The sequence below is a fragment of the Tetrao urogallus genome (assembly GCF_951394365.1).
Source record: "Tetrao urogallus genome assembly, chromosome: 1".
Taxonomy (NCBI): Eukaryota; Metazoa; Chordata; class Aves; order Galliformes; family Phasianidae; genus Tetrao; species Tetrao urogallus.
In genome coordinates, this window is record NC_136813.1 from 185,509,112 (window position 1) to 185,530,484 (window position 21,373).

The 21,373-nt window shown below is 37.6% G+C and overlaps 1 protein-coding gene across 1 annotated transcript in view; it reads right to left on the reverse strand.

Annotated features, from left to right (window-relative positions):
- Positions 1-15,909, reverse strand: part of SEMA3D (semaphorin 3D) — a gene marked incomplete at its 3' end in the record, with an annotated part of 127,526 nt that extends 111,617 nt beyond the window's left edge. Inside the window, exon 1 of the mRNA XM_079549169.1 lies at positions 15,836-15,909. The remainder of the gene's footprint in view (positions 1-15,835) is intronic.
- Positions 15,910-21,373: the final 5,464 nt, after the last annotated feature.

The window sequence follows — 21,373 nt, forward strand, 5'->3', positions numbered from 1 at the left end:
AAAACAAATGCTGGCAAATCAGAGAGTCTCCAGATTTTTCTTTGGGAGAATGACAAAGGAAGAAATCTTGGTAAAGCTCCATTTCCTTCTATTTTTGCATTACTGTCTCTTGTCAAAGTGGGAAGTAGTGAAGTTTTAAGCTTAATTTTGGTTTAACACCAGATGAAATTATAAAAAGCACAAATCTACCAGATAAACAAGGAGCTACAATGAGCATGGAATATTTCCAGTATCACATTAACACAATTTCAGCTATATTTTAACTTTTTATCTCTTATGCAGAATGCAGATTTCATTGTTTCAGTCAGTGGCAGAGGCTATCAAGCAGCGTTTTCAATGTGGTAACTTTTTTTCACTTTTCACTAAAATCAGTGAAAGCTGAAGGATTATTATTCAGTAATTTTCTAGGCTCTTAGGTTATAGGCAAAAATCCTATTTTTCCATAATTTCATGTTACTAAGTAAGAAAAGTTAGACAGAGTATATACGCTATATTGCTTTGCAGTATATGAATACACACAATCTCAAATTGCATATTTTTATGTATTTCTTTCAGTGTATTTGATCCAAATTTCTAGCTGCCAATGCTAAAGAAGTTTTATGGTGATTTCTAATGTTGTTATAACAAAAATAGATTAAGGATATAAATGATGCAATATTCAGAGAAAAGTAACTTGTGCATACCCAGATGTAAGTGTCATGGTATGTACCTTTGCATCTAATTTCAGTGGAAATTATTGTTTTTCACAGCAACTACATATGAGCTTCCAGCTTATTATAATCTTATTTCTTAATCATTAAAGGCAGAATAAATTTTACTGTTGTTTTCTCTTTGTGTGCTTGATTATTTTTTAAAAAACAGGAAGCACCAATCAATGGTCATTTATATTTTTCTTGGCGTAGTTGTGTATTTCACACAGGAGACCTTTGATATCAAAGCGTGGCTGAAATATCAAAATTCCTTCAAATACTTATCTCTTTTAACGATAACCACAGCTGCACTGAAAAAGCTACTGCCCTTGGTATCACTTACTTGCATTCCCATAGGAATATAAATCTTTGTGAGGCAAGGCTTTAAAAAAAGGTATTCTTCTTAGAGCACTACAGAAAAACAGTTTTATTCTTTTGATGCTGCATAATAGCTTTTGAGGACTATTAGGATGAAATATAGCATTATTATTATTATATGATTTTTTTTTTCTTAAGCTTATCTACTCTTCCGTTATTAATCTGAAAACAAGCCAAAAAAAGACCGAGAACACAGATGAGAGATCCAACAACTTCTGAATTCAAGTACTAATATTTGAGCCAGTGAATATCTTCAAAAGAAGCAATTTATTCCTAGGTATAGGAATATTGAAAGAGAAACATTATGAAATCCTGAAAGCTAGTTGCAGTCTTTCTGGGATCAAAGGGGATCAAAGCAAGAATGAAACTGTCTTGTAGACAAGCTGACATTGTATATAGTGATCTTGAACTGAACTGTTTAAAAATTCATATTTCTTTTTTTTTTAAACATTTAATCCCATGAGTAATTCAACCATGCTAATTACAGGGAAGTGATTATCCCTTTTGGATTAGTGTTGGATTAGTAGTGTTCTAATATTAAATTTTAAAAATGAGATCTCTTCCATCCTTGCCCATGAAGGACTAACAAAATCACAATGATTTCTTTCACCATGGTGAAGCCGTATTGTTTGAAAACCAAGTGGCTATATCTGTTTAATTTAATTTGTAATTCCTAGGTTAACACTGCACTTTTACTTACACAAAACTAATCTACTCTGCTATAGCTGTTTTATGTACATCTACAGAATCAGAAGATGAAGAAAGAGACACATCACCATCCTTTGCATAAATGTCACTCTTGCCACAAATAAAGCATAAGTTAGAAAAATATAATCACTTAACAAACAAGCAGTGTTTGCTGAACCCAATGCATGTGTCTAGAACTGCTCTCCCGAGTTAAGTGGCAGCGGGCTCTGGTGCAGTGAAGAAGGATGCCAATGCTGAGAAATCCCTCAAGTTGGCTATGCAGAGTTCAACCCCCAGTGCAACAGTGCAATGCTTAAATCTGGGTGCATGAGGCAGAAAGAGAAATCTCCCTTGGGGGAATATTGGGAAGCAATAACATCACTTCTCAAGGACAACCTTGGTAGAGCAATGAAGGCAGAAAGAACAACATGAACCTGAAGATGTCTGTAAGGCGGCAGTGCGTCATCACAAAGGACAATGTCCAACATCTAGGATAGCTGGGGAGATTTAACAGTGGTAGAGTATTTGGAGGGATAAGAGCAAGTAAGGATGAGGCCTGTTGAGAAAACTGAGGGTTCGTATTTGTTCCCCCAAATCTTGCCCCAACCCATCACTGTGTCTGTATTGGGACTGTGCCAAACAGAACTGGGGGCGAGTCTTGGCCCCAGATCCTTTGGTGATAGCCATACCTATCCACAACATAAATTATTCACATTCCATACAGCAAAAGTTGAACCTGAACACGCATACCCACAGCTGGCAGACTGTCAAACTCAGAGCCATCAAACTCAATCATAGACACCCAGAACACCCAGGCTCATGCTAAACACCTAATTCTAAGCTGATGTTTTGTTTAGAAAGTTTCTGCTGCAAGGTAGTTAGCTATGATGCCCTGGTAAATTCAGTGGCAGACACAGAAACAAAAAAAGGAAGGAGGTTTGTTCTTCTCAAAAGCGTGTTCTCTAACAATTGTTAGAATTCAATGGATGCAAGTAGTGAACTGGAGCATGCAGTGGGATCTGGCCAAGCCTGATATCTGATATCCAAGCTGGAAGACAGAAAAGCTTCAAAAGCTGGCAACGATTCTTTTCTTCTTTCCTGCGTGTCATACTAACCTCGAGTGTATCTTCTACTTCAGCCTTCTCCAACATGTGGTTTCAGGCAGGATGTTGCCTGTAAAACCCTTATGTATTAATTCCAATAATTGAAGCATTCAAAATAAAACCAGAGCATTTTGAGGGGAACCAAAAGGCAGTGGTTTCCTCCTGATGCTACATGCCATCAGCCATAGCCAAACTTGAGAAATCAAGCATAAGTGAAGCAGGGATCTGTCATGTCTTCACAAAAGCATTCCATGCAATCAACCAAACCATGGACCTTGATTTATCTGCCTGACAGCTCTGTTCAGCTTTGCTGGGCTGGACTTTGCCCAGTGCCAGGAAGCTGCAGAGCATCTCTGAGAGAATATGCAACAAGGAAGGAGGGGGTGGAAGGAGGAAGAAGGTCAGGTGGAACTGCAAGAGCTGGACACGGGTAAGGCTGAGCCAATTACCCTGTGTGAACTGATTATAGGGACAATAGCTGTCGAGACAAAAGTCAGTCTAATAACAGTTACAACCCAGACAGTTCTGAAAGGCAACATTTGACGAGGCAATCACGTTTAAAAATCCTCAGTATATTAACTGCATATTTGTATGTTGTCCTAAGAAGACTAATGCCATGACAACAGCTCAATTTAGCACAAGAAATAGGCCAATAAATACAATACCAGTGTTTTTAAATAATTAAATAACCATTTGTTCTTGCATTTATGTTGCTTGTAAATGCTAGCAGACTTCCTTCAAATAAACAAACAACTCTTTAAAAAAAAAAAAACAATGAAGATTACATGTTGGCAGTAATTTAGGCAAATCTGGACATTTGTTCCATTCATCTGAGGTGGAAAAAAAAAAAAAAAAAAAAAGACACAGCTATCACGTTGTATTTGCGCTCTTAGAAAGCCAAAACAAGGGTCCTCAAGGGAACAAGAAGTATAATATAAACGATCACTGAAAAACAAAATAGACCTCGGACATATCTCTGGGAACACATTCAATACGCTACGCCAATACAATCTGAAATGTATTTTTTTTTTTCCACTGCAGGGCCAAGGTTCTTTTATGGTGTAAAAAGTCAGAAAAATAGTGCTCAACTACAGGGGCACAAATATTGATGCAAAATGATCTTCATAAGACAATTAGTGATTCTCCAGAAGCACTCACAAGGATAGAAAAACGGAAGCAGTCTCACTAATCAACAGTCCACTGTTTGTTAAACTGAGACTAAATTTGTGCTGTACAATGCTGAAAATGTCAAGCATTAAATACGAACGACAGTGCACAACAATATCACCACTGTAATCTAGTTTTCACTTTAATTCAGCTCCTATAGGGTTGTTTTTTTAATGATTATTATATCAGCTGCCACAACAGAAGCATCCTAGTGAAAAAAAAAAAAAAAAAAAGAATTAATCTTTTTTTTCACTTTCCTCATCAAAAAAATAGGATTTTTTTTCTACAATTCTTAGTTTTAAATATTTTTAATCACATGACACATCAAATATTTTTAATCAGTTTTGTAAATATCAAAGCACAGAAAACTCCCCCAACACAGAAAAAATTAGTTAATAAACAAATAAATAAATGTTGAAAGAACTTAAAGCCTTCCTACACCTCAATAAGACTATTCAATAAGGCTGCATTAGTGTTTCCATTGCATAATAGAGAAGAAATTGAGTAACATCAATGACACTGTCAAAAAGGTCAAGTCTCAAAGGAATTCCTATGAATTCCTTCTAATATGCTGTGTAGATATGTAAACTAAGTCATGCTACTACTCACACATGGGTAAAGCATGGGGCTTAATTTAAACTGCTGCATACTGATAGCATAATTCTGTTTATACGGAGCTGAACTGAATCTCTAGAAAGGCATGTATCTGTCTCATAATAAGAGAGATTTCAATCTCCTGAAGAAATGCACTACAGAAGATGAAATTTTTGTAGTGAATCTAATACTGAAAATTCCACTCTTCTGAATTCAAAGATGGAACTAAAGATGACTGCTAATCTACCTTCCTAAGAAGACACATTTCTGTTTGGATCCAATATATAAAGTGGTAGGAATTTCCTTCTCAACAGAGGTAATACAATAACTCATAGAAATAAAGAAATTCCAGTCGCAAATAGAAATTATCTGATTCATACTCATTTCCCACCTTCATTCTTTTCCCAGCAATTATCCTTCTTATACTTTAGTGAATGCCTTCACATTTTTTATGAAAGTAGCAGGGATTTATAATACAGATTTATAATAAAATTTCCACTGTGGAATGAGTAATGTAGAAAGCTATGAGTAAACAATACAATGGTTTGTGCCCACTGACTAATGAAGCTGCATTAATTTTTTATAAAAGGATCATGAACGTCCTGACAGAATAATTACCAAGCACATTCATTCAAATCATTTGAATGAAAGTAGAGCTCACCATTACTGAATTTAGTGCAAAAATATTTGATGACATCTCTGAGGAATACCTTCATTCGATGTAGGTACCCACAAAGCAGAAGCTGGCAGCCTGGCCAATCAAAGCTATTTGCATAACCAACAGAGAGAAGCAGGAACCACCAGAAAATGAATCATATGAACCACCAACCCAAGCTACTTAGCCCCTTTTATTTATTCTAGTTAAGTACCAGATATTATATGGAAGGAACATAAAAGGAGCCTATGCTTTTACTTGTTTATCAATTTGACAGAGCAAAATAAATACTTCCAAAGCAAAAAAAAATATATAACTAGAACAATTAGTTTTGTTTCTCCAGTTCCAGATTTATGTCTAGTTGCTCCATACATTATGCCCTTCTCTGTGAATTATTTGCTGAAACCTCATAAACCCTTGGCATGCCTAAGCATGGTCTTCTTCTGTAGGAGGTAAAGGAATGAATCCTGATGCTGATATAACAGACTCTTACCCTCCTTCTACTAAAAATTATGGATATTAGCCACACATTTGCCATGTTAGGTTTACACATCCTTACAGTGATAGTATTCTGACTTGAAAGGAAGTGGAAGAAAACAACATGCTGAACAAAAGGGATTCCATTATAAATGAAAAAAGATTGCAAGGCCGAGAACTCAAAAGTTGTAGACATGAGAACAACAGCTGGAATGTAATGGCAAACAACATGATCCTGCCTCTCAGGACAAGTTTATGAAGCAGAAGGAAAATAAAGGCAACATTCTCTTCCAAAAATAACAAGGCAACATTTCTACTTCCTTGGTATCTCCCTCATTCAGTGTCCACCTTCTGCAGGAACTCTCCAGAGGTCTTGAGGAATACACGGTATCTGATTGCATGGTTAAAAAATGCAACCCACATTAGAGTGGACAGGAATGAAAGTGCAGACAGTAATTCTTTGGGATGCCAGTAATGATAGGACTTTTCAAGTCATTTCTCATTGTTGCCAATGCAGGGGAGCATGTCTGCAAATCACAGAAAGCTAGCATATACGTAATTGCCTGTTAGTATATAATTATTATTAATTAAAAGTAAAAGAGTATTTTATTTTATTATCTATGCAGGTATACCCACTGTATTCAAGTAGTTACAGAGAAGCCTAATTAGTCCTGTATATAATGAAGACTTATACCCCTGCTTCCTCTTATCTTCAAAAGCAGAAGCTCTGATCAATGGTTGTTGAACTACGAGACTAGATGACAGAATTACGATGTCAGGCACTGGAAACTTGCCCAAGTCCTAAGCTAGAAACAGAAGGATAAAAAGAAAAACCTGTATTTTTTTTTCTCCCAAGATTTTTTGTTCTGCTTTGTCTTTTACAAAATTTGTAATTTTTTTTCTTTTTAATATGTGTGTGTATATGTACATATATATAAATTTTCAACACTAACTGAAGTAGACTGATTCAAGGAACTGAAAATATACCACTATTTTTTCTTAAGATCTCATATTAATCAAACCATCTATGACTAGCTTCTGATAATTCTTCTGTCTCCAACTTTTCCACAAAGAGTAGATCAGTTTTCTCCTAGAAAGTCCCAGGACATTTCACTTAATCTTTACTCTCCCACTCTGAGTCTCTCAAGTATTTCAGTTTCTCTTCCTGTGTGGCCATACTGGGAGCGCGCACAAGCTAAACATGAAGGAAAGAAATAGAGGAGAACAGGAACCATACAGGAGCCTTCCTGAGCAGATTGAACAATGTCACCAATCTGTTAGTCACTAGAAGAGGACTGAACTTCTCTGGTGTTATTTTTGTATAATTCCTTTGAAATCATAACTCAATGCTTTTATGATCTATGAACTAGTGCAGTAAGCACAATAACTTAATGGTGAGGCATTAGGAAACCATTAATGTGAAAATGTAATAATTATAATGTAAGCAGACTGACATATGTTCATGATTATCGTTACAAGTGTCTTCTAAGAAGGCCATATAGAATATTTAAAATTCATCTTCTTTAGCTGTGGCCCAAAATTTAGGGTTCTGTTAAGTACATCCAGCCGGAATCCTTCTGGGTCTCCATGCGAAGAAAGTATAGGCTTTCAAAACAGACTGAGTCTGGACATAACACATCAGGATCAGAGACATACTTCTGCTGCAAGGGAAAGCACTTCAAACATCAGGGTGCCAGTCTGTCAGCACTTATCACTCAGTGGGTTATACTATCTCTCTAGCAGATTCCTCTTTCAAACTTATACTTCATCACAGTCCTGACCTTGCTGGATAAGCCCCCTTCAGGAGAGTTCAAGTCTGTATAATGTAAGACATGGGAAGTTTAGTCACTGCTTCCCAGTAACATCTCGGAGTTTTGTTCACTATGCATCAAAACTGGTTTACCCTGCAGGTTCTGAGGACATTTGTGCAGGAGAAAGGATAAGAAATCTAGCTAAATAAATGCTACAATGCAAAGAAAACAAGCAAACATCCACCCAATTGTGAACAAATAGTTGCTTCATAGACCATTTGATATTCAAATTTCCATCCAAATGCAATGGAAACTGGGATGGCCAGACCATACCATGCTCCAGCTACAGTGTTTCAGATCAAGAAAAACAGGCAAGGCTGCATCATTCTGGCTTTTGTTGTATGGACTCTTTTTTTTTTTTTTTTTTTTTTTTTAAGTCTGAAACATTCCATTTGCTGTTCATGCCAAGACAAGAAAAGAAACATTTTTAACCTTAAGGGCCAGACATAAGCCTACAAAATTAAATAGCCAGGCTGAAATGAGAAAGGTTTTACAGTTTTTAAGTAGCTACCCTTTGTTCCATCCTTAACAGAATAGTTACAGAGAGAGAAAACACAGTAAGCTGCAAGCAAACATGCAAGACGAGATTCAATTGCCTTTATTTCCACTGAAATCTATGGCAGTCAGGACCACATGGTACTAAATACCCTACAAATAAAGAGCAAGCGTCAATACCTTCCCTGATGGGCTTACATCTACAAAGACAAAACAAACAAAAGATGGGTAGAGAAAAAGTGAATGTAATTACAAGAGTATGGTATAGTCAAGCCAGTGCAGCTCTGACTTGAGCATCCAGATCCCAAGTCTAAGAATGTAATAAACAAAACATGACAGACACTATTTACAGATCCTGAGCCAGAACAGCCTGGTACAACTTCTGTCCATATAGCTAAACTCTTTTTCCCATCAGGACAGATGTATTCCAAATACTTCTTCCTGGGAGCCTTCCATACTCCCTCAGCTTATCCCAGAGCAGTTTGGAAAAGGGCTAGTTGACAAAAGTGAAAACAACAAAGCATACTAACATCACAGGCTATTGCTAGCAAACATTGTATTTTGGCATTGTTTAACCTGCAAATACAGATGCAACCCATCTGTCTCTCTTGCAGTCCCTGTTTCCACAAGAGAAACATGCCACTGAAGCCATCAGCGGAGATAATAAGTGACAGAGCCAGCAAAGGATCTCATCAAGTTCTGGTACTTAAAAAATACTGCCGTTCAATGTGCAGTTTCTGCAGAAGAACACAAGACATGGCAATACATTGCAAAACATCCCACACTGTAAGAACAGACGTCGAATCGAGAATCGAGTTAACATGACCATCAAACAGAAATTAAAAAGGGAAATAGGTTCTAGGTTTTGTAAGCAAGTGCAAAATTACAGATAAAATATTTGAAATATAACTCTGGTTTTAAAAAAGGAAATGTTAGGCTAAAATATCAGTTGCCTTTTATGATTGCTAAAATCTCTGTTTTCAGAGGGGCTTTGACAAACTTGGAGAAAAAAAGCAGCAAAAAGCTGATACCCACTACAGTGCATACAAGTGTCTTACAGGATCCTGCCCAATGGCCAGCTTTTACAGCAAAAGTTCACTATCTTATACACAGTTGCCCTCAGTTCACCTTCCATGTTAAATGGACTTCAAAAATAAGAAAAAGAAGATAAAAGCCGTCACAGTCACATTGGCTAGATTCTTTTAAACACTTTAGGAGCAGTGCTCCTGTACTTGCTGGAAATAGATTTGCAGGACTGAAGATGAAAGGCTCACAGTGATCAAATAATGGAGAGGCCATGAAGTCTTCCTTCTCAGAGATCTCTAAAAGCTTCCAGAATATGGCTCTGGGCATCTTGCCCCTAATTGAGCAAAGGTTGCAACAGAGGGACCCAGAGGTCCCTGACAATCTAAGCAGTTGGGATTCTGTGATTCTGACAACATAAATAGGTTATTAACCTTTTTAGATAGTAGGGCTACAACAAAGGATAAAGGATAAGTTTCTTATTCTCTTTCACCATGTACTAATGATCTTTGAGGTCCTTTTCAACCTAGGTCATTCTAATAAGAAGGGATTAATAACTGATCACAACTAAGAAACCTGCAAAATTTTGCTAGAATCCTCTTGATGTATTCAGAATATGAGATGGCTAATTTTTATTTTTATTCATGAGGAAAAAAAACTGCAACAAATAAATAATCAGCATGGATCTTGGAAGAGGGAATTTCAGGAAATGTTTTATGACAAAGATCAGTCCTCTGCCATTCAGCTGTTTGTTTTGTTTTAACAGTCATGAGAGTGAAGCTTCTACAGCTTCTTTTTTCTTTCCTATTCCAAAAGCCTTGGGGATGTTTCTCTTCTAATTTTGAGCCCACTCTTATGCTGTGAATTCTTTTCCCAACATGTGAGTGTGAATGACATGAATGAAGATTATGCAACTGCTTACCTCTTTTTTGCTGCTCAAGTTATATGTAAAGGAAGAGACTAGCAAAGGAAATCGTTTTTTTCTCTATAGATTTGTCTGGATCCATGCAATTTAATTTTTGGTTACTCTACATCCATTTACAAATTCTACACAACTGTAAGAATTTGCTTAGTAAAATCAGGATCCACATGTCTGCCTGATTTTATAGAAAGATCTAGGAACCTGATTTGTACAGTTCTCAGTGCTTACACCTCTAGGGCTGCTGGACCTTCAAAATGCTAAAATAAATAAATGACGTGATGCCACTTTTCCAACAATACAGCAGGAAAATTGCTATCATGGATTCACCATAGAAGCCTAACAGAGATGGTATAGAAAGCAGGTAAAAAAAGAAAGCAACTCTTTGTTTTCATGTGTATGTATATTGGGCCTGAAGACACAGTTCTGTATTTAATAGACTCTAACTCTTTGAAGTCAAGGAAAATGCTTCAGTCTCTTCAATTACACCCTCTTTGATTTACTTATTAATGCTATTTCTGATGACACATGAAAGCACCCAGAAAGCTGTTACGCTCCCTTCAGTTGCAAATGTCAAGAGCCACGGCAATGATGACAACAAAATCAAACCTTGTGTAATGCTCCTACACTAAATACCACACACTCCTGCAGCACTGTTGGTGAGCAACAGCTTCAGCAGACAACAACACACAAGACTGTCATAGTTCAGCAAGAGATGCAACCTCTGCTCCAAGTTTGCAACAGCATGTTTCTCCAAAGATGAAGGGGAGAGGTAAAAAAAAACCACCACCACCACCATAGTGCAGAGGTGTCCAAATCCTCTGGCCCTGAGACTGGCTTCTGTATTGACAGTGATTCATCCAAGCTCACTGCCTCAAAGCACTGGAATCTAAATGGATCACAATTATTGGATCACTGTTTTCTCTCAGAGATTCTGCTTTACAAGCTCTGGATGCTATTAATATTCCAGTGTCTTCACAATACCCACAAAAGCAGTTACATTAATTTAATAAACACTGATTTCTCCATCCTAAATATAGTCTTCCAAAAACTAAGCGTAAGTTCATATAGTCTCCATTTATAGTTATTAGAGGGAAAATGCCCTTCAGGGGCTAAATCCTCCCAACCACTTCTTGAACGGGAATTTAAGGTGTCTCCCTCTATGCTGATTACATGGAGAACCTAAATGACTATCTTAGTTTACATGCTCCCACCTTACTTCTTGGAGCCCTCAATTGGTTATCAGACAAAAATGGAGCTCCAACAGCTAGAGTCCAGTAAAAAAGTACTTGTAGCAAAGCATATTTGCACTGAAAGTGGAAAGTGATAGGAATCAATTTCTCTCAAAAAGTATCTGAGAACTAGTGCTATAGGTCCAAAGCCTTGCTGTCACAATAAGCAAATTTCCAGTACATGAACTTATGAAAGGCAATTCACATCAGGCACCGGAACAGGGAGGTGGTTGAGTCACTGTCCCTAGAGGTGTTCAAGAAACGTTTAGATGTTGTACTAAGGGGTATGGTTTAGTGGGAAAATATTGGTGGTAGGTGGGTGGTTGGATTGGATGATCTTGAAGGTCTTTTCCAACTTTGGTGATTCTTTGATTTCTACCTACCAAAACCTCTCAGAAATCTCACCAAATTCACTGCAAGGAACAATTATCTAAAGATGTTCAAGAGAAAGTCACTGCATCATTATGATTCAGAGCCAAATGTGGATAGTAATGCATCATTCCTGTGGTATATTTTTGTTCTCTAACATACCTGATGACTTTTTTTCAGAGGAGTTTAAACTCATGATTTTTGGAGATAGTGTGTAGACAACTCATGCTCTGAGAGTGAATGAGCTTTTTAACAATGGTTGTAAAATAACTGGCAGTATTATTAATAGCTGTTTCTGCTAGGTAATGCCACACATCAAAAGCTGTCTGCATCACTGAGATAAATTGATTTGGTTAATGTGGTCTTACCTGGTTTCTCATGAACAATCAACACTGTGTCTAGATAGGAAGCTGTTGCAAACCCTTGGGCTATCGCAGTTATTGTTGCAGCTGAAGTTTGGTTTGACTGCTTTAACATTTTTTGGCTGTTTTCTGCTATTCATCTTGGAAAACCTCCAAAGTAAACCTGATAAAGTCCTGAACATCACAAAAGATGCATTCTTCTCTATACTTGTAAATCGTCTTTGGCATACTTCCCTTTTTTAGTAATTATAGATCTCCTCAGAGTTCACTGCACATAATCCACTGATACAAGGCTTTTTATGATCTGTCTTCTAACTCAGAAAACTAAAGCAAGCTATTGCATGATTCACATACGAGACAATAGAGCAATTCCATACACAAACACTGTTTAGGTCTTTGTATGGTTTTCCTGATTGATGTTACACTGCTGATCTATTTTTATGTATTATTTATATTAGGATAGTGCCTAGAGGCCCCAATGAGGGGCAGGACCCTATAGCGCTACAGACACCATGAAAGGGATACAAGAACTCTTCCTACTTGCAGCCTATAGTGTAACTGTGTACTGAATAACAACAGATGGACAAAAAAGAGGGAGCAAAAGATGAGATAGTTATTAATAATAAAAGTAATAATAATGAAAGTAACAAGCAGGGCATAACAGCTTCTTTGCTAAATATAGGCAACGTGGTAATTCTGTTTTCTATTTTGTCTCCGCTTCTCCGTTTTATGTTTTAAAACCACCTGTGGATGTGTAGGGCTGTATCCTGTGAGGATTCATATAAGCAAATGTCTTTTTGTGCCTGAAGGACAGGACACTTTTAAATATCTTTCACTGTCCACATCAGGCATTTGGGTGAGATTCAGAGGAGAAAAGTAAGACAAAAGGAGTAGGCACTTGGAATGTGTGACTTAGGCTCCCAGAATTATGGCATAAAGCAAAAGATGGGAATTCACAAACTTGAAGTCATTCACATACAGGATCAGAATATTTGAGTGTTGAGAAAACTCACTGATTTCAGTGCAATTCACATCAGTTTCACCTTTATTTCCTTCTGCATTAACAATCCAGAATGTAAATGCCTCATGCATCTGCATTTCTGCAGGATAAACACACAAGCATCCTTAAAGAGTCCAATACATGTGCCTAGCTCATGTCCAGGCTCCCAAGGAACCACAATTAGGTGCACCTCCAGGCTGCCTCACTGGCTGATTCTTGCTGAAGTTGAATATGACCACAGACATCTTCAGTGGTGTTTAAGCTCAGAGTCTTGTGTTTCAATTACTGTTCTTCAATGAGGGAGTTCTTATTTCACATCCTGATCTGACCAGGATTGCTTCACACCCAGACAGGATCCTCATGGTGTTTAGATCCCCTGTGTGAAACTGAAACTCGCTTCTAAGTCATTAGAACAGGCCTTCTCTGATTTCCCAAAGGAATAGGTACTGGGTCAGCAAGGTCAAGAAAAAGTAATACAAACAAACTCCTGCAAGTGTATTTGGCTCTTCTGAATTCAGCATATTTTAGATTTTTCCAACCATAAGTCTACCCCAGTATGGAAATAACTACAGGGTCTTCAGCACCAACCCCTTGTCCTTGAAGGGTCTGATTGCTCACTTCAGCAATGTCTCTTTTAATAGGTGATCCAGAAAACAAAGGGTTGAATAGCAAGGGAATGCCCTCTTTCCCTTCCCTGCAGAGCCAGTAAAGCAGGCAAGTAACCAGCAGTTGTGAGGGAAACAAGTCCAGCTGTGTGAGGATGTGCTCTAGCAAGACTGGAGGTGGGAGCTACCAAAACAAGAGGGACAAAGCATGAAAGCAGGCCTTTTCTTTGAGGAATACAAACCAAAAAGTAAACTAGTCACAAAGAGATGTTGCTGTCCTACAGGGTAACGAATGTAATAATGCAAGGGAGGACTCTATCGCAGAGTCTTGCCAATAGCCGGGTAAAATAATTAAGCTCATCTTTCTTTGAAATGGAAATTGGTGCAATTGTACGGGTTAGCAGGGGCCTAGTTCGGGTTATTTCAATCTTCTTGAGTATTTATTGCTCTAGCTTCCCTCAGAAACCTAGCATCTTACAGCTGCATTGTAAATGGACCTCCAGCAGCCCTAATAGAAGCCTCCATAAATTTTTAAACTCTCCTCTGAATAATTTTCATTTTTCTACATGTTTCTTTTTCTTTCAGTTTATGGCACCCATAACTGTATTTTCTCTGAGGATCAGTCATTTTCTAATACACAGCTACCACCTAGAGCTATTTTCAACTAGCGTGAGGAAGACACACTAAAACAAGAGACACTGAGAGTAGATTTCCTGAAAAGCTCAGTTCCTTTTCAGTTATAAAGGCTTAGAATTTCAAAAGTAGTATTAGGTAACCTGGGACAATATTCAGTAGTAGCACTGCACCATAGCACTTTGGGGCTGTTGCTGGCCTGAATAAGAACTGTGTCCTAGAAACTGGAGATGTGGAAGTTCTATCATGTAGTTATTTTCTAATAAAAGACTTCCCAGATTATTTTATTAGATGTAACAGAGGGAAAACAGAAGTTCTTTGAGGTGGTTTCCGCAGTTCTTGTAAAAGAAAATTTCAGCAAATGCACTTATTAAAGGCATTTTTCCCCTTAAGATCAGGCTGAGTTGATTCTATTTGATAATTTTATTCATTCAGCTTGCCTCATTTCTTCTGTCTAAAATTCATGCATTGTCTTGGCTCCCCTCAGAGAGGGTGGAGACAGGCACTGCTGGGGTGAATTCTTCTTATGCCTCAGATAACTGTTGCCAAACACAGTGCATGGCCTTTAGGAGCACCTCAAATCTGCACTGAATACAGAGGCATGAAACAAACCCCATCTTAATTAGTTTTTCTACTGTACTTGCGTGGCTCCCATTTTTTCAACATCTGAATACCCATATTTTCCAAATCCATTGTTCTTTCACTGTTTTTATGACATATGATAGTTTTTACTCCTTTACAGACATATGGAGGTAGAGGCCAAGATCCAGACCTACAAAGGTATTTAGCAAGTTAACTGTCTAAATTAGGTACTTTTCAGCATCACTGGACTAACACTCAAAGATGCAGACAAAGAAGAGGCAGCAGGGTACCTTTAGGAATTTGCTAGGATCTAAGCTGAAATGACTTGCCCAAGGACATGTGTCATGGAATTAACCCCAGGTCTGCTGAGCTGCTATCCTAACCTTCGGAATGTCCTTAACATTAAGCAAATCCTCTGCTGTTTTTGGAATTGAAGTATTTACAGTCATGTCTTCTTTGTCAAACTCAAACAAGCTATGCACGCTCAAATCCTTTAACTTTTCCCTATAAATCAAACCTGACTCAAAGCCTTCCTTCTCATTTTATTGCTCTTTTCTAAACTCTGTTTGGATGTTAATATCAGTAATAGCAGAATGAGAAAAAAATCTAGGTTGGATTTTTAGGCATCATTGTGAAACAAGTAAATACATGAACATAATATTAGAGCATTCGCTAAAATCGGTGAAAATAGTACATTCATTTCAACAAGCACAGTCCTAATAAATAGCATCTAGGTACTCTCTATCACACTACAGGCACAAATATTGTTTGTTGCACTTGCAACTCATCAAGACCTTAAAGATGAAATATTTAGGGCTTGTCAACAAGAGTCTAATAGAATAAGGGTCTGATCAGCAGCATACCAACTATTCTGTTGTCATGTCATGGAGAAGTGCATATTTTAAGCCTTTTAATTAGAAAGCAGCTTACTTCAATTTGAAACCAGACTTAGGACATATACCTTGTGACTGATCATCCAGAGAGTGTGGAGAAGATACCACTCTGTACAGTTATTCTAGCTTAACAGTATGTTGACTTCCGCATGTAGACAAACCTTATCAGACCAGAGCAGACTTCAGTACTGGGCGATACTTGCTTCTCAGAATAACTCTGGGGGAAACTTCTGAACGCTAAGTCCCCAGCCTTCCTGGGAGTCACACTTGAGTAAAATGTTGATTTCTAAAGTAGGTTCTGTTTATTTATCTGTTTTGTTTTTGTTTTTGTTTTATGATTTCATTATACTGAAAAAGAAAAGCAAACTGCTAAGTAGGTAAAAAGAGGTGACATTCTCATATTATCCAAACAAATGACATTATAAAAAGCTTCTGTACTGCACTTGTGTGGTTCTGCCCTTGCAGAACAGCAGGCTTGAGCTCCAGATAATCAAAACAATCATATCTCAAATTCAAATTATCATCAAACCCTTTTTTTTTTTTCCTCAGAAACTCTAAGCAGAGGGCATGGACTGCCTATTGGAAACATACAGCTAAAGAATCACAGCCCTTTCAAATAAGATGTTTGAATAATTGTGAATGGCTTTCCAGTCCAGATTACTGTAGGGACATTTGACCAACAAGTATTAAACAGATCACAGAACCTTTTAAATTTATCCCCACACTGAATCCAGTAGTTTATTTAAAGACTAATGCTTGTTATGCGGATAGAGTTAAGTATCTGGAGACATCAAGAACATGAGATTCTGCAATTAGTTTGTATTCCCATATTTTTCTTCTGAAATTGAAACAGATAAACATCCTATGCAAAAATAAGAAAATTTTGTGTAACCACTTAGCTTTAGAACAAGGAAATATATTTGTTCTGCTTCAGGGTTGCCAAACTGTACTATGTGAACCACAAGAGGAAAGCTCTACTTCAAAATTGTACGCAAATCAGAGAACCTCACACACCACTGTATCTCTGCAGGGAATGAAGAATATGTCCTTCAGCAGCAAACACTACCAAAACCTCAAATGCCTATTTTGGAACTGTCTGCCAGCTGAACAGAAGGGCAGGAGGTAGAAATGACAGCTACTCAAGAAAAGAAAACCACAGGACTGCAGCCACATCTTCATTTGGAGTATGTGCAAAAAGGGAAATGAGAAATTGCTGTTGCTTCCAAAGTATAATTGGATTTCTTTTTGGGTAGTGGCACATATACAGGTTAAGACTGGAAAGCTTTCCATACGGTGATGTATTTGAAGCTCAGGCTACGTGCCATTAGTGGGATCTAATAAAACAATAAAAAGGTACAGATTTAAGAGAAAAAACGGGAGACACTAATTGAGAATCTCTGGATCCTTCTGAACATAACACCTATACGGCCTCTGGTGTATCTTGCTTTGTTTCCACTGTCATTGGTATCTTCATCCTCCAGCAGCACATTTTCAACTTCTAATAACCTGTGCTCACACCTCTTCTCCCATGTGGCTCAAAGATGACTTACGAGAGACAGCACAATCTAAACAGTGTCAAGCCTTCTAAGACACAAACTTCTATTGTGTTGAGAAAAGAATGAAAACGGACAGTAGGAGTATTATAATGCCTGCTGAAAAGCTTTGTGAGAATCCCCCAAGGACATCACAAAGGACCATGTCATCCGCTGCTGACACTTGCACCAAAGATAGCAACATTACTTTTATTTGAAGTCACTGTGTCCTGGTTATTCTGGCATAACATGCCATTTCACTTATAAATATCAGTGCAGAACTTCATAGACAGTCTAACAGTTTATCTTGGAGGTGTCAGATCCCACTTTCCTTTGTGTCATGTAAATTCCTGCATGGAAAACAAAGCATAATGAATCCAAACACTTTCCAAAATGCTCTTCTCACATCACCTAAGTGGCATTTACCTTGTTTACAGGAAAGGGAAGGAAGGAATGTAAGGACAAAATGGATGAAGTTTTTTGTTTGTTTGTTTGTTTTTTTTAATGTCACTCATTAAGGCAGATTTTATTATCATTAAAACAGGCTGATAACCAAGAACTAAAATAGACATACAGCTTGCACTGACCAAGTGCAGAACAGCCATGCCTATTATATCAGTGGCATAACTGCTATCACAAACAAAGGCGTTCTCACCATTGTCATGAAAATCTGACATAAAACCTGAAATCTGTCTGAGCAAACACTACACAAGCAAGACTGATGCTGAGCAGAGGTACTCTTGAGGAATGAAGCACTTTTCATCCTGAATCATTTCTGGGAATTAACAGGATACAGCATAAATGCACTCGGATTTTTCACTAAAGCTCAAAACAGATTTAAACTGTGGTAGGAAAGAGATTAAAAACTGCAGAGGGGAAACAACATTTGGAGACTGGAGTAGAATGTCCTGGAAACCACCTGCAGCCATACTGCAAGGAAGAGGCAAGGATGGGCAATTCCAGCTAAGAGGGACCAAGTCACTGTGCCACAGGACACTCTGGCAGCCAGCACTGGTCCAGGGCAATGGAAAAGCCCTGGCTCAAAGCTTGGCAAACCAAACAGAATCTGACCTCAGGTGTTAAACTGAATATGACCATTTTGTTCTGTTTTTCTTTTTTATTTGTATTTTTTGGCTTTGAAAACGGATGTTTGGGATTAAGAGGAACAAGCTCCCTGCACTGTGTGCTGCATGCATCTCCCACTTCTCTGTCAGACTGAAAAAGTGCAGAAATTGGCATTTGAACTTTTAGTAGCGTTTTGTGTGTATTTGTTTTTCATACTTACACAGCAATGCACAACAGCAACAAATAAAGAAATAAAGAAAAGTTGTTGCTATTAAGAGCCAAAGCACAACAATTTATCCCTACAGCAAGGATTTGACTTTAAGCATGGCTGAGAAAATTGGTCTCTGTGTTATCATTTGTATATCAGTGCTTGTGTTGCCTTTTTGGAAAGCAATGAGCTATGGAAAAAGCACAGGAAGAAAAGGCTTCGTGGAGCTTCAGACTCATGAGCACAGCATAATAGCTATCAGAAAGTTAAAAGTATAAATATATAGGGGGCAAAAAAACAAAAGCAGATGTAGCGATTTTCAGAGATATACCATAATATTGGTGTATCATTTTCTCCATCACATATATTTTATTTTGTGAGCTTAATCAGTCTTCAGCATGAGCAATCTATACAGATTTGATATGAAGGTACAAATTCCTCCCATGTGGAAACTCACTGAAAGATGTACACGTTGCCTGGGTGTCATATTGGAAAAGATATTCCTTTACTATAGATACTTTTTTAAAATAAAATTCAAGCTGAGACAGCTTTATGAGATAATATATGTCTGCTTTTTGTAGATGTCACTATGGGATTATAACCATAGAGTTATAACTCCCGAATAAATCTGAACACTGCAAACAGTATTACCCAAGATACTCATCTTTAAAAGACAGACAGCACAGTATAGCATAGTTCAATGCATTTTTCTTCTAGAGGGCCTACAAGACCCTTAAGCCTGGATAGTGTTAGTAATTCTCTTAGAAGCATTAATTCTCTCACTTCTTTCTTATTTAGGCAGGACCTTCCAAACATTACTTCCAGTCAGCTTTTCTCCAAAGCTTTAAGACTTTGAGTTCAATTCAACTGAGTTCAGTAAAAAATCAATTAAAAATAAAATAAAATAAAATAAAATAAAATAAAATAACCAACAACAAAAAGCACAATAACTTGAGTCCTAAAATAAACACCTTGGATTTCATCAGGTCTGAGAAAACCTCTGTTCTGAGAATATTACATACTATATAAAAAAACAGATTGAGAGACCACAGTGACTCAGGCAGTAATGTACAATATCACTGTCTATTAAAATTATTTTAGCCAAAAGATTTGATTCATAATAAATATTTATGACCTCTTCAGCCTTGGTGTTGGAAAGCAATACAAAAACTACCTTTTTCTGTACCAAGGCTTTGTATGTAACCTTAAATCTGTTTAACAACACATCCCCTCTGGCACCTGGCCTATTGGGTGCACATGCAACAAATCTGTGGTTATCCCAAGCTGTTCAGTACTTGTGGTATTTGAAAAGAAGCATTGCTCTACCCACCTTACTTGCAAACCCAGACATGGCTCCAAGGCTGCCCAGTTCTCCCTCACACTGAAAACAGAAGATCTACCAATCTCTTCCACATTTAAATCCACAGCTCAAAGCTTAAACGTTCTTCCTAACTTTCTATAAACTGGCTTCCGTAGCCTTCCCTCCTGGTCTCTGGCTTTTGGGAATCCCATTACAACCATCCAGTCATTGCACAAGCAGCAGCTCTGCTCAGAACTTCAGTCTCTGTCTTCTCTTTACAACTCTACTCCCAAGTACACTGAAAGCAAGTGTATACAGTTTGATTTCTTCTTTCAGCTTTCAGAGCTACTCAGTCCTTCTGAAGATATATGACTGCCCTTAGCTATTACATATCATTTCACTAATTTGAGTTATGCATCTCTAACCAACACCAGCTGAAGATTAAGCCTGTTATATCACTATTTTTTGCAACACAGCAGTCATTTCTCTGTGCTGCCATCTTTCCCATGGACACTCTCCACTTCCTCAGTGCAGCAGTTTTATCTCCAACCCACAGCAGACATTTGACCCTCAACTTCAGAGTATATTATATTAATGGGGCAGATTCAGTCTATGAGTAGGTTTCCTGTAATAAATATGATCACTGTGGATCATAGTAGTACCAAGGACTACTCTTGAGGATCCTCTTCAAGAAGTCTATATTACTAGGTTACAACTCTGAAATGGAGATATACATATTTAAATATAAATTGACAAAAAACTCATTACCAAAAATGATTTTATATTTCAGTTTTAGGAAGGGAATATACATAATAAAAATATCTGGGTTTTATTACCTACCCTTTATGCTTTCATTTCTGTTCTTTGAGTTGGCTTGTTCCTACAGATTAATGACTTAAATTATTATGCCTACAGCAAATTAGACGATAGTAATGTCTTTACTTTTCATATGCTGAGATACACAAAGATCAGGTAAAAATTGTGTCTGCTCCAAAGATGAATAAAACTGAATTACGTTTTCTTTCTTGGTAAACTTCTGCTTCTGCACAGTATTTCTTCTAGCAGATTTCCTGTTGAAGACAAGAGTCCTGTTCCAGTTGAACATTAAGGCTACGTCTCTAACTCAAAGTATTGCATGGCTCTATGGATTAAAAAATTCCAGATTTGTTCATGTGGAGACTTTGTCCCTCTAGAATGTCCTACCCAGAATAAAGTGGACTCTTTGAAGCTACACTGATCAGAAATTAATTTGCTAAGTCGAGGTCACTGGAACCAAAAGTCAAGTTAATTCAATGTAATTATTCTACTGGGGCATTAGGTCAAATTTGCAATTTATCTTTCACAATAGGGGATCTCATAATGCCATTACAAATTCAGCTTCGCCCTGATGCTCCTACCATTCAACAACAGAAAAGCAGGCTGAGATCTCTGTTTATTCTACCAAATAAAACACGTTTTGTTACTTGTCTTCTTGAGGAACCTACATCTCTTACAGTCTTTTGTGCTCACTGACTCTTGCCCTACATTATGGTTGTAAGTGGGTTTTGTTTGTTTGTTTAGGTACATCACCAGTGCTCACAAGAAGAGAACTTTC